Source organism: Ambystoma mexicanum, chromosome 13 (genome assembly GCF_040938575.1).
Source record: "Ambystoma mexicanum isolate Mex_15411 chromosome 13, UKY_AmexF1_1, whole genome shotgun sequence".
Taxonomy (NCBI): domain Eukaryota; kingdom Metazoa; phylum Chordata; class Amphibia; order Caudata; family Ambystomatidae; genus Ambystoma; species Ambystoma mexicanum.
Window position 1 is genome coordinate 640,030,267 of NC_090938.1, and position 12,160 is coordinate 640,042,426.

General features: G+C 47.6%; 1 long non-coding RNA gene across 2 annotated transcripts in view; it reads right to left on the reverse strand.

Annotated features, from left to right (window-relative positions):
• The window catches only part of LOC138520652 (uncharacterized), a 201,202-nt gene that overhangs the window by 167,983 nt on the left and 21,059 nt on the right, over positions 1 to 12,160 (reverse strand). The window lies entirely within an intron of this gene.

The window sequence follows — 12,160 nt, forward strand, 5'->3', positions numbered from 1 at the left end:
CACATTAGTCACTTGTTTTCAGTTCACCAAAGGTTAACGTAGATCTCCGTCTGTCTGGCTCGGACCTCTCAAGGCATCAACAGTTCACGTAGGTCTCCGTCAGTCGGCTCAGACCTCTCAACAAAAAGTACCTGATTCAACGTAGATCTCCCTCAGCTGGGCTCGGACCTCGCATTCACAGCACTTGCAGGGGTTCCCTTCCCCAAGCTTCATTTACATTTGGTCAAGGTTCCCTTCCCCTAACTTCTCAGCCGGGTTCGGACCTTTCCGCAGGACCACTTCGATTTCCACTTCAGCTCTCCCGTATGTTATTTGCACCAGTGCTTCTTGGTCAACAGAATCAGAAAAGTCCTTTGTCGCTTTATAACAAAACAAACATTGTGCAGACTTTCGAGTAGGCTATTTCCTTTCGCTGGACCACTCAGCTACTCTGTATCATTGGCTTCGCAGTTATTGGTAAGTTTAAAGTTCACTACTGTTTTGCTTTCTTTCTCATCCACACGCGCACAACCTTCAATTGTCAGATACACTGTTGCAGCTTCAATCTTTCCTTGACACAAACCAACCTTTCATGTCTTTCCCAAGTCACCGGTTGTGTTCATTCCTTTCTTTGATTCACGAGTCAAGGTTGATACCACAGGGTTGGCCTCCCCTCCCCAACTCTGCGGTTCACCCGGGAGGGTCACTGGTGTCCTTGAAACACAACGCAGGCTTCTTCTTGTCTGGGAATTGGGTTTCTCTGCATATCCATCACAGTTTTTTACTGGAAGCAACAACCTACTTAAGGGATTTTTAGGGTTTCCCTACCCCTCACTCTGGTCCCTTGATTGATCATCCTTCTCCAGTGGGTTCACCTTTGCCCAAGAAGATCTGCTCCTTCTCGTGACTCACCTTACTCAGAGAGTGTTTCAATGTTCTGCCTTTTATCCGTGTGGGGGAAAGCTAATGGGTATCAGATGTATGTAATTAAGGTCAAGTGTCTGACTTTGCCTGACCTTATTAACGGGACATGTCCAATGAGATATACAAGTGTTAGCCTCTTTACTCTCAGTCCTACTCTTCCTCGGCCCAGTGTTTTTGTAGAAAGGGGAGGGGAGTTGGAACGTTGGAGAATCCTATAAAATAGGATGGGGTATGGGCACAGGAAAGGAGGGATACTGCGTCTCACCATTGTTTGTCTCACCCCCACTCCCCGAAGATCCCTCACCCAGGTGACCATCCCGCACTGGTCCACGGTCCGGATCCAAAGGCAATGGCTGAGCCCTGGCCACTTGAGAGAGATCCCTGGGGAACTAGCAAGTGAGACACCCTTTGGTTTCTCACACCGAGTTGCATGGGACATTGAACGTGAATGATGACATCCTGATCTATGCCAAGTCCAAGGGAGAGCACCTGGAATGGTTGGAAGCAGTATTAGAAAGGATACAATCCCTGGGGCTAACACTCCACCGTGATATATGTGAATTCCTAAAGAATTCCTAAAGAAGAAAATAGAATTCTTTGGGTTCATATTCCAAGAACAAGGACTATCGGCTGACCTAGCCAAAGTAAGGGACATACGGAAGGCTAAGGCACCAGACACAACCTCTGAGGTGAGAGGTTTCCTAGGAATGGTCACTTACTGTGCCGATTCATAAAAGACCAAGCAACCCTGTCAGAACCCCCAGGCAACCTCACAAAACAGTCCACAACGTGGAAATGGATGCCGCTGGAGCAGAAGTTGTTCGATGACTTTAAGGCAGCCCTATCCAAAGATTGCACTTTGGCCTTTTTCGACGTGGGGAAGGACACAGAAATTGTGGTCGATGCCAGTCCCTTTGGGTTGGGTGCCGTTCTCACCCAGGGCAGCAGAGATGGGACCCCAAGAACTGTCGCCTACTTCAGCCGGGCCCCATCCCCGACAGAACAAAGATACTCACAAATTGAGAGGGAAGCCCTGGCAGTAGTTTGGGGATTGCCATCATTATCATGTATATATATATGGGAAACCAGTCCAAGTGGTAGCGGATCACACCAGCCCCTGCTCCCCATCACAACAAGTGTATCAGAAGCAGTCTGTGGTGCCTTACAATGTCACTTGCATTACTCTTTTCCCTGCTAATGCACTTTTTTTTATAGTAATATTAGTGGCCAATGGAATTTGTAACTGTTATAACACTGTGCTAAAAAATAACAAAACTGTAGGACTGTTATATATACAGGGCACAGACGTGTTAGATTTGACTGTGCAGTGGGGTCTTGAATTATGATGCCCTGTGACAAATAAATGTGGGTCCCCCGATTCACAGTTGTGTTGATATCAGAACTAACAAACAGAAAGGACATTGTAAAGAATGGCCGAGTGATACTCGAAGACATCATGGAAAGACCTTACGAGAGCTGGGTGCAGCTTATAGGGATGTTACTGCACAAGTTTGTGTGTCTGTGCTTGTATGTATGATAACGTTACTGTATAGGAAAATGTATTACTTTTTTTCCAATTGTTTTTATTGAAATCTCAATGAACAAGGCATTTAATCAACATTGACAATCGCTTACAGTAAGAGCATTAAAATTTTGTTCCGTGTTTCTTATTTTCATATATTCCCCCCAAATTAAGTTATAAATCAAATTTACAGGTAAATTAGCATAATAAATATTATTATATGGGTTGGTTCCATTGGCTGTCATGGCCCGCTTACTGCCTCCTTCTCGATGTGTCAAGTCTGCCGTCTTCTGCAGCGTGCACTTCTGTCCCGAGTGTCTCTTTTATTGTCCAGATCGCTTGTCCCCTAACAGGTGTTTCAATGTTTGTGGCCTAAAAAACATATGTTCCTTCTCCCGGACAAACTCGAAGAAAGGGGCCCAAATGCGTGAGAATCATGTCATGGTCCCCGTCGTATGTGCCGTCAGTTTGTCCATGGCTACTATTTCCCAAATCTTAACCTACCAGTAGGACAAGATCGGTCCCTTGTCGGTTTTCCAGACGCTTGCTCGGGTCAGCTTTGCGGCCAGGAGCAGCTTCTTTGTGAGCTCCGCCCTAGGGCCTAATGTGGTGTAAGTGCCATCCTTGGGCACATCACCTGGTAAATCGGTGCGCAGGCACATTGGGAGAGAGACCCCAGTGATTTCTTTGACTTCATTTCTTGCCAGTACGTTTGTATATTGGGGCATTGCCACCACATATGTATGAAGTCCCCCTGTTGGCCGCGTCCGTGCCAGCAACGGTCTGAGTATTATGGTGATATTGCATGTAATTTCTTCGGGATCATGTACCATCTGTAGCATATCTTTGTTGCACACTCCTTGTACGTGGTGCATCTGGAGCTTCTGGCGGTTCCAGTCCATATATTCTGCCAGGAGTCCGGTGTGATTTCCATCCCAATGTCTTCTTCCCATCTTGTCATATACGTTAGTTTGTCATCGGGGGGAGGGGGCTTTTTCCAGCAAGTGGATATTTTCTGTGTGCTGTGGCCTTATGAGATCTGGTTACTTTGTTGTTAGAGACCCAATGCCTGATTTGGGAGTACCTACATCTTTCTGTATAAGGGAGTGTGAACTTTTCTTTGCATTCTATGAATGTAAGGAGGAGTCCGTCTTTGTACATGTCTGTAAGCCTCTGGATCCCATTCGATTCCCAGTGTGCAAATGTGCGCTTCATCATGCCTGGGGAGAATTCCGGGTTTTGTAGTATCAGTGACAGTGGGCCCAATCCTGTTCTCGTTCCCAGATGTGCATCAGCTTTGTCCCAAGCTTCGAGTGTGGCTCGGGTGGACTCCAGTAAGGGAGCCCTGATGGGTTTTGGCAGGAACAGGAGCTGTGCTAAGGGAGTGCGGTTGCAAGCTTGCTTTGTCATTTCCAATTTATGTTTTTTATCTTCTAGAGCCCATTCCAACATTGGAGCCATCTGCGCTGCACGGTAGTACACAGTACTGATGGGACCTCTAGGCCCCCCCATTCCCTTTGAGCGTAGGAGTGTGTTGTGAGATTTTGGGTGGCTTCTTCCTCCATATGTATCGGCCAATTGTTTTGTGCAAGTCTAGTAGGTCTTTGTCTGGTATTGCAACTGGAAGAATAGGCGTCTAGGTAGAATCGTCATTTTAATTGATGTGACTCTTCCCAGCCAGGAGATTTCTTGAATTGAGTTGCTGGTGCTTCATTGATCGGCATCCCTACTGATTTCCAGTGATTTACCGCAAATACTAAGACTAGTTGGAATCTATCTAGGAGGGCCATGGGAGGGGGTGGGGGACTAATCGACTGGAGGAAGCAAATAACATTGTCCGCATAGAGCGCCACTTTGAGCGTTGCCTTCATATGTCGGGCCCTTGATGGACAGGGTCTTCCTTATCATTTGTGCAAGGGGTTCCATCGCTAGAGCAAAACCCAGGGGGGACAGTGGGCGCCTTGTCTTGTGCCTCTGCCCAGGGGAATCGGGACTGTTTTAGCTCCACTGACAATAACTATAGTGGATGAAATTTGGAAGTTCGCCAGTACTAGGTTGGTAAAGGCCGGGCTGAATCCGTAGATTGGCAGTAAACCTTTGAGGGACTCCCATGACATGCTGTCAAATGCTTGATGGGCGTCGAGGAAGAGGAGTCCACCTGGGAGTTTTGGGACTAATGCTATTAAGTCCACCACCCTCCTGATGTTGTCGTGGGCCCCTCTGTTTTTGATGAACCGTCTGGTCCTCATTGATTATGTGCGGGAGAACTTCACCCAGTCTTATGGCCAGGATCTTGCTGTAGATTTTTGCATCTGTGTTCAGGAGGGCTATGGGCGGAAAGAGGTATAGTTTTCTAGGTCTTTACTGGGTTTCAATAATAGGGTGGTTGTAGATTCGGACCAGGTTTCAGTTATTTTCCCTGATTTAAAGAAAGAGTTGAACAGTGTGGCGAGTTGTGGGATTAGGGGTCCTGCAAAAGCTTAAAATAATCTATTAGTGAACCCGTCTGGGCCAGGGGCCTTTCCGGTTGGAAGGGATCTTATTGCTTGGGCGACTTCTTGGGCCGATAGGATGCTACTTAGTCTTTCCCTCATGGCATCGGTGATTCGGGGGAGCTTTGCCTGATCTATGAAGTTCTGAATCTGGATGATGTCCCCTTGGAGTGGGCTGGCAGTCTTATTAAAAAAACTCTTACATGATCTTTAGTTTCCTGGCTTCTGTGAACTCTCTCTTCCATGTTTCGCTCTTTAGGGCCCCAATCTCTGAAGCTTCGCTGCCATTAATTTGTTTGCCTTGTTGCCCTTGGTGTAGTAATACTGTTTTGTCTTGAGTACATATTGCGCCGCTTTCCCCATCCTACGGGTTTCCAGGGCGTGTCTAGCTACTCTGAGATCTCTGAGTGTTTGCCTATTCCCTTTTTCTGCATGCACGTTCTCTCTCTATTGCACTATCCCCTCCAGTTTTAACTGGTTCATGCGTTGGGTTCTATACCAGGCCACCGATTGCCCTATGATGACTCCAGGAAAGACTGCCTTTCTGGCGTCCCATACTGTGCGCCCGTCCATGCCCTCGGTTTTGTTTTCTTCGAAGTAGTGGACTATTGCTTCTTCTATGGAGGTCCTGGCGGCTAGATCATTTAGGATTTGGTTGTTAAATATTGACAGGGGTTTCTTTCATGGGTTGCCTTGACCCAACATCATTCTTAGTTTCACCGGGGAGTGGTCTGTGAGTGCATTAGGTAGGATCTCTGTTCCCTTGACTGATGAGATGAGGGTAGTAGGGACCAGGAACACGTCTAGCCTTGAGAAGCCCACAAGTGGTGAGGAATAGAAGGTGTATTCCCTCTCCCATGGGTGGAGGAAACGCCATATATCAAGGAGAGTTCTCTCAGAAGCGTCATCATGGGGTAAGAGTCACTTCAGTCTGTGGTCGTGGGGGCTAGGGTTTTGTCCATCATTGGGTCGATTACACAGTTGAACTCCCCTTCCAGTATCACTTCCCCTTCCATGAAGTTTGCTAGTGTATCAGTGAATCCCTCCAGGAATTCTGCTTGTTCCTCATTTGGGCCATATATTACCCTTAGTGTGGCTTTATGTTCTTGCAGGTTTCCTTTGATTAGGACGTATCTGCCTTGAGCGTCTCGTAGGACTTCTGTTATCCCTATTGGTGTCCCTTTCCAGATTAAGAGGGATGCTCCCCTTTTCTTGAGGCCACTTGTCACACAGTACACCTTCAGGAATCCTTTGGTTATGAGTCTTTTTTTCATCCTGTTTTAGAAGGTGGGTTTTTTTCTAAGGAAGGTTATATCTGCCTCTAGGTCGGAGAGCCTTTGTAGTATGGATTTCATTTTATTGGCGAGTGGAGGCCCCACATGTTAAGGGTCAGGCATGTTATTTCATGGGCCGCCATCCTGGGTCATCTGTCGCCATGATTTCTTTGCCCCACCTAGTTGGGGGGCCAAGTGCTTTCCTTCGGGAAGGGCTTTGTCGGGTCGTATTGTTTCATGCTGCGTTAGTTGTATGGAACCAGTAATAATATTTGTAAACAAAAAGTTAAATCCCAAGCAAACAAATGTCTCTATATTGCAACTCTCAATGCTACTCATGAGAGACCCCCTTTTTGTCCTTTGTAAGGACTCTCGTTTGGGCGCCATTCCCTCATCGCAGTCCCCCCCACCCACCTTGCTGTGGGTCTCTGTTGTGGCGTGTGTGTATCCTCTTACCCCTCTTATAGGCTTAATGGTTAAGCTGTGGGATTTTTAGGTGTGGGTGTTCCGGGGCAGTTGATCTGTGTTTTCATCCATCTGATAAGTTGCTCCAACCTTGGCTATTCCACTCCTCCGGCAATTGATTCCCCGGAGTTCGCCATAATCTTGGTTTCCTCGCATTACGTCTGCTATCCCAGCTCAGGTTTGCTGGCGTCTCACTTTTCCAGGGTTCTCTAGGTCGTCTGGGTCCCACTCATCAGGTCTGAGGCTTCCTCCTCCAAACCGATTCCATATTTCTGGTTTTGAAATTCGAACAAGAGTTTACAGGGGAACCCCCAACGGTACCTGATCTTGTGGGACTGTAGCCAGTCTGACCACATGCCCTTTCCTTCTGTTGGTTAGGGCGCGGGAGCCAGGTCCTGGTATATTGATATGCGTGTACTTTTACAAAATTGAATCGGCTCTTGTTTTTGGGCAGCCATCAGGATTTGCTTTTTCTGCTGGAAGTAGTGGATTCTGAACAGTACATTGGGCAATAGGTTGCAGCGCTGTTGCATTGTTGTATAAACTCAATGCGTCCTGTACAATTCTAGTGTGGCAGAGTCTGGGAAATCCAGGAGCCCCGGAACATGTCCCTCACGTAGTCTGCGAGGTCCTGGTCCAGGACGTCCTGTGGTATTCCTCTTATTCTTATGTTTCTTCTGGACCTATTTACAAGGTCCTCCTGTTTCATCCACATTGATTCCAATTGTTCTTGTATGCCCAGTACCCTGTTGCTGAGTTCCACCTGATCATGAGCTTGTTCACAAAGGGAGTTTTCAACTTCATTCACTCTGGATTCCAGCCCTACCATGTGTGCGTTCAGTTCTGCCACTGTCTTGACCATGGCTTCCTTGGTTGCCTTGATTTTGATTGTGAGGTTCTGTTTTAACATGGAAAGCATTTACATAAAGTCCTCTCTGGTAAGCGAGGGGGGGGGGGAGTGTTCCCGCTGGTAAGTCCAGGAGGTGGCACGTGGATATCCGCCTGTGTTTCTTTGACCATTTCCTTTTCTTTTTCCCAGTCCTGTATATCCAGTAGTGATTTTATGTCTCCTGTTCCTCCTTTTGGTTTGGATCCTCGTTTCGACAACTTTTTGTTTTTTCCTGGCAGGCCTTTTGTGTCATCCCTGGGGCAGCAGCTGTCTTGCTCTGAATGGTGGTGAGTTGGGGTTGGCCCCTTCCTATTGCACCATGCTGGTGTGTGGCTGATGGCTGGCCACAGGAAGAGGGCCCCTCCTTCTGTCCCTCCGAGTCCTTTGTCTTCCCACCTGCTTCTGTCAGTGCCCTATAGTACTCACAGGTGTTCTCTTGTGTCCTCCAGCCGGTCCGGGTTCTCCTTTGTTCCTCACCGGCAGGGTTCGCTAAGCTTTCTCTCATGGGTGTTGGGGGCACGTCCAGCAAGTTAGTGACTCCCGCGGGCCTGTGGTAACTTCCAGTCTGCTCTTCATGTGTTTCCAGGCTGCTCTCTGCGTAGCATGCAGTGCTGGATCTGGAGGCCTCAGTTTCTCTGTGCACCCACCTTGCTTGCCGCTGTGCTCACTCCGAATATCAGTGGGTAGCAGCGGACATTGGGTTACAGAGCTACTTTGAGCTTTCTCCCACACGGCGACAGGGGGCATTTGCCGGCTCTGGGTTGTGCCTTTAATTGTGGTATGCCTGTGGTGTTCTTTGTGGCTGCAGCTCTGGGTGATCCCTGTGGCCCGCCTGTCCCGCAGGGCCTCTCACTCTCTTCAGCGCGTTTCTCCTGTTTGCTGGCATCTATTCTTGGCCCGATGGTGCGCTCCTCATTCCACCGTACTGGCATGGTGTTTTCTCTGCGGGGCGTTCAGTTTTTTCCTATCATGCATTCGTTTTCGGGGGCTGAGGAATAAGACGAGTTAGGCGGCCATTACTTCTGCACCCCTGAGTAGTCTCCAGGAAAATTTAACATGCAGAGGTTTTTTTCATTTTTTGTCTTCCAAGTACCTGCACAGGGAAGCATGTCTGTGTTTTGATCTATATTTTAATGATTGAGTGGACGAGACGTTCTGTGCAAACCTCCCTGACTAGCGTGAGGTGTGGTTCTGCTTCGCTCACACGACAGAGCGGAAGGACAGAACGCCAGCAAGAGGTTGCATCACCTGAGCCCAAGTCTGTGTACCGCGAAATCCCACCATGGTGAGGTGGCACATCGACCGGCGATCCCCCGGCAGTTCAACAGGGAGGAATCAAAAACAAAAGATGCGAGAGCTGGAAGGTTTAGAATTAATCTTCAACATCTGGCAATTGTTCTGGGCAACCCTCCAGGCCATTGTTCTTCACCAAGCCATTACAGAAAGGGGCATGACCATATGCAATCAGGCTTTGTAACGCCCCCAAAGGGAGAGTCCAGCCCAAACATCTAGGTCACATCCCTTCGGCATGAGACCACAAGCATCCCCACACATGTTTTGGTGTTATCGGTGAGGAGTAGCGTGGGTCTGGGGTGAGGAATACCATCTGTTCAGCCAACTATCTGCTTTCCCGCGGGCCCACATAGCCGCTAGAAGCAGTGTGAGGGAGCAGCAAGGAATATCATGTGTTCGTTAATTGCTTATCTACTTTCACTACTTTAAATAGGTTATCATTTACAAAGCAGTACATTCTCCACACACCACTCCCCAAAAAGAAAACGGAAGAAGCTCAGGGTATTCTAATCGTAGAGTTGATATGGACAGTTTGAACAGCAATGCTATTCCCAATGCCACCGAAATAAAGGTGGTAAAGTAAAGGTGGTCCCAAATGAAGATGGAAGTTGTGTGCCACAAGAACTAACCTCGTGCCCGGTGGCATCCTGTAGATGAGACGGTTACTCTTAAGGAAGACAGCACGATATTGAAAGCAACAGTAAATTCAAATGGGTAAACTTCATCTGGAGTAAATTCCTTTATGGGGAAAAATTATAGCCTACTACCACAATATCGCAGCATGGCTCTCAAAATGGCTGGAAACAATTACCATTCTTGTTGCTGGCAAACAGGGTTAAGGATAAACGTGAGTTCCTCGGGTGGGGAGAAGGGGTTGCTGTTGGGTGTTTTTTTATTATCCAAGAAGTGGCTGACAAAGAGCTTGTGGAAACGTGTCAATTTGGAAGCAGAAATAGTAGCGCTTGAAGGAACCGGGGAAAGATTTATGCAGGTATCTGCAGTCTAAGTTGAGTGGGGACAAAGACAAAATCAAGCCGGTTAACAAAGAGAGCAATGAGAAGGTGTTCTTGCTCCTCTTAACCCCTTAAATGCTGAGCTCTATGAAATTCTATGCAAACTCGTCCGTAGCATGAAACTCTTGAGAGCGTTTGTAATTTGAATGCACAGATCTATTATAGTCAACAGCCAGTAGATGCACATTGTTTGGATTCAGGCACCTGAATTCCCCTAAGCGAAGACAACTTCTATTTTACCTTCATTCCGGCACTAACTTCTTTGATAGCTTTGCACTTGGTGCTTAAGTTTCTCGTAAAACTCTACGACAAAATAGCTAGCAGCAGTAGTGATAAACGACACAGAAATGTTGATTTTCAATTCATTTGCAATGTCGTATACTCTCAAAAGCTAATGGGAACGCAAGCATCTGAATGTTTGAAGCAGCATTGGTATGTGAAGGCGAAAAGGGGTGTGTTGCTCCTAATTTAAAGGCAATTTCTTTTTTTAATGCAGCATTTTTTATTGTTTTATAGCATAATCACAACAACTAACAAACAAGGACCAGCATGTCCAATCTTAAAATGATATCAGTACCAGCGTCACCAATCACCAATCACATTCCACCCGGCTGTCTATATCATTGTTCGAACATCCATCACCATTGTTTGTGGGTGCTAGGGCCCCCCTTCTTCCCACCTCCCCCATATTTTGGAGGCTTTAATAGGACAGCCTCTTGCGTTGTTTAATCGACGCTCAATTATGGCACAAGTGTCCATGTCCATTATCCATTGTTCCAGCGTCGAGGACTCTGGAGCTCTCCATTTTTCCATTTTTGTGCAATATTGCGCTTCATGAGACCCGCTGCTGTTTTAAATAGCAACTTTTCCCACTTATTAAGATCACTCTCTTCTGGTACGCCCAGGATTAACACTCTTGGATCTGGTTGTGTAGTGCGAGTGAGTACCCTGGTCAGTTTGTTGCAACAGGCGTTTCAGAAGGTGCAGATCCGGGGGCATGCCCAAAGGATATGAAAGAACGTTCCTTCTTCCTCTCCACACCGGGGACAGTTCGGTTCGATGCTCTTTGCACCAGCCGGATCCTAGAGGAGATAGCTATTTCCCGTGGGTGCATTAGCACTTGAATCCAGTCCTCTGGGTCTATCTCTCCCACATCCCTTTCCCATTTAACTTTCAGGCTCGTCAATTCAGGGGTAGCGAAGGATATGATGGCATTATATAGGATAGAAGTGCATTTGGTGGGAATGCACGCCGGTAGCATGTTACGTTCTATCGGCGTGTAGTCCAGGATGTTGGTATCTACTGGTATGTGGGATTTTAGGGTGTGGGTCAATTGCATATAGTGGTACCGTTCAGTGTTCGGGAGTTGAAATTTCAATTGCATATCTTCAAAGGAGATTAGTTTCCCTTCTTTCAGGATGTCATCTACTCTCCGGATCCCCGCCCTCGCACATCGCAGCCATGGCTCAAGTTTCTCAGTTTCGTTTAAATTACTGTTGTGCCATAGGGGTTGTGCTGCTGTTATTTTATTTTTCCACCCTACAAACGCATGTGCTTGCCTCCAAACAGTAGCAATATGGGTCACAGTTATTGGCCGGAGGGGGTCTCTGGGGGTTTTGTTATAGTAAGTGTAACGGGTCCATGTCGTGTATGGCGGCCACCTCCACCCTTATGTGGGGTAGTTCCCGATCCCCGTGAAGCAGGTCGTTGACTACCGCTAGTTGTGAGGCCCAGTAATAGGTTTGGAGGCGGGGGACCTCTATCCCGCCCTCACATATCGATCTCTGAAGCGTGGTCAGTGCTATGCATGCTTGGCCACCATCCCATACGAGTACCCTGAGGAGGGTCTCCACCCGGTCGAATTTGGAGTTTGGCATCCTAATCGGGGCATTCTGCAGGACATAGAGAAATGGTGGAAGAGCCATCATCTTAAAGAGTGCGGCTCTACCCATGAGTGTCAGGGGGAGAAGTTTCCAATAATGGACGTCCCGGACGAAACGGTCTATGATCGGTTGGAGGTTGTGTGTTGCATATTTAGTGAGATCTGCTGTGATCCAAATTCCAAGGTACCGGAAGCCATATCGCTCCATTCGGTACAGACAGTCGTGTGGATCAGCCCACCCTCCGCCCTGCACCGGAAAGAAAACAGATTTTCCCCAATTGATTCTTAGCCCGCTAAACTCACCGTAATGGATGAGCATCTGTGTCACTATGGGACAGGTCCGGGTTGAGTCCCCTAGGTATATCAGGAGATCGTCCGCATATAGGGAGGTTCGATCTTTGTGTCCCTCAGGCCATTTGAATCCCGT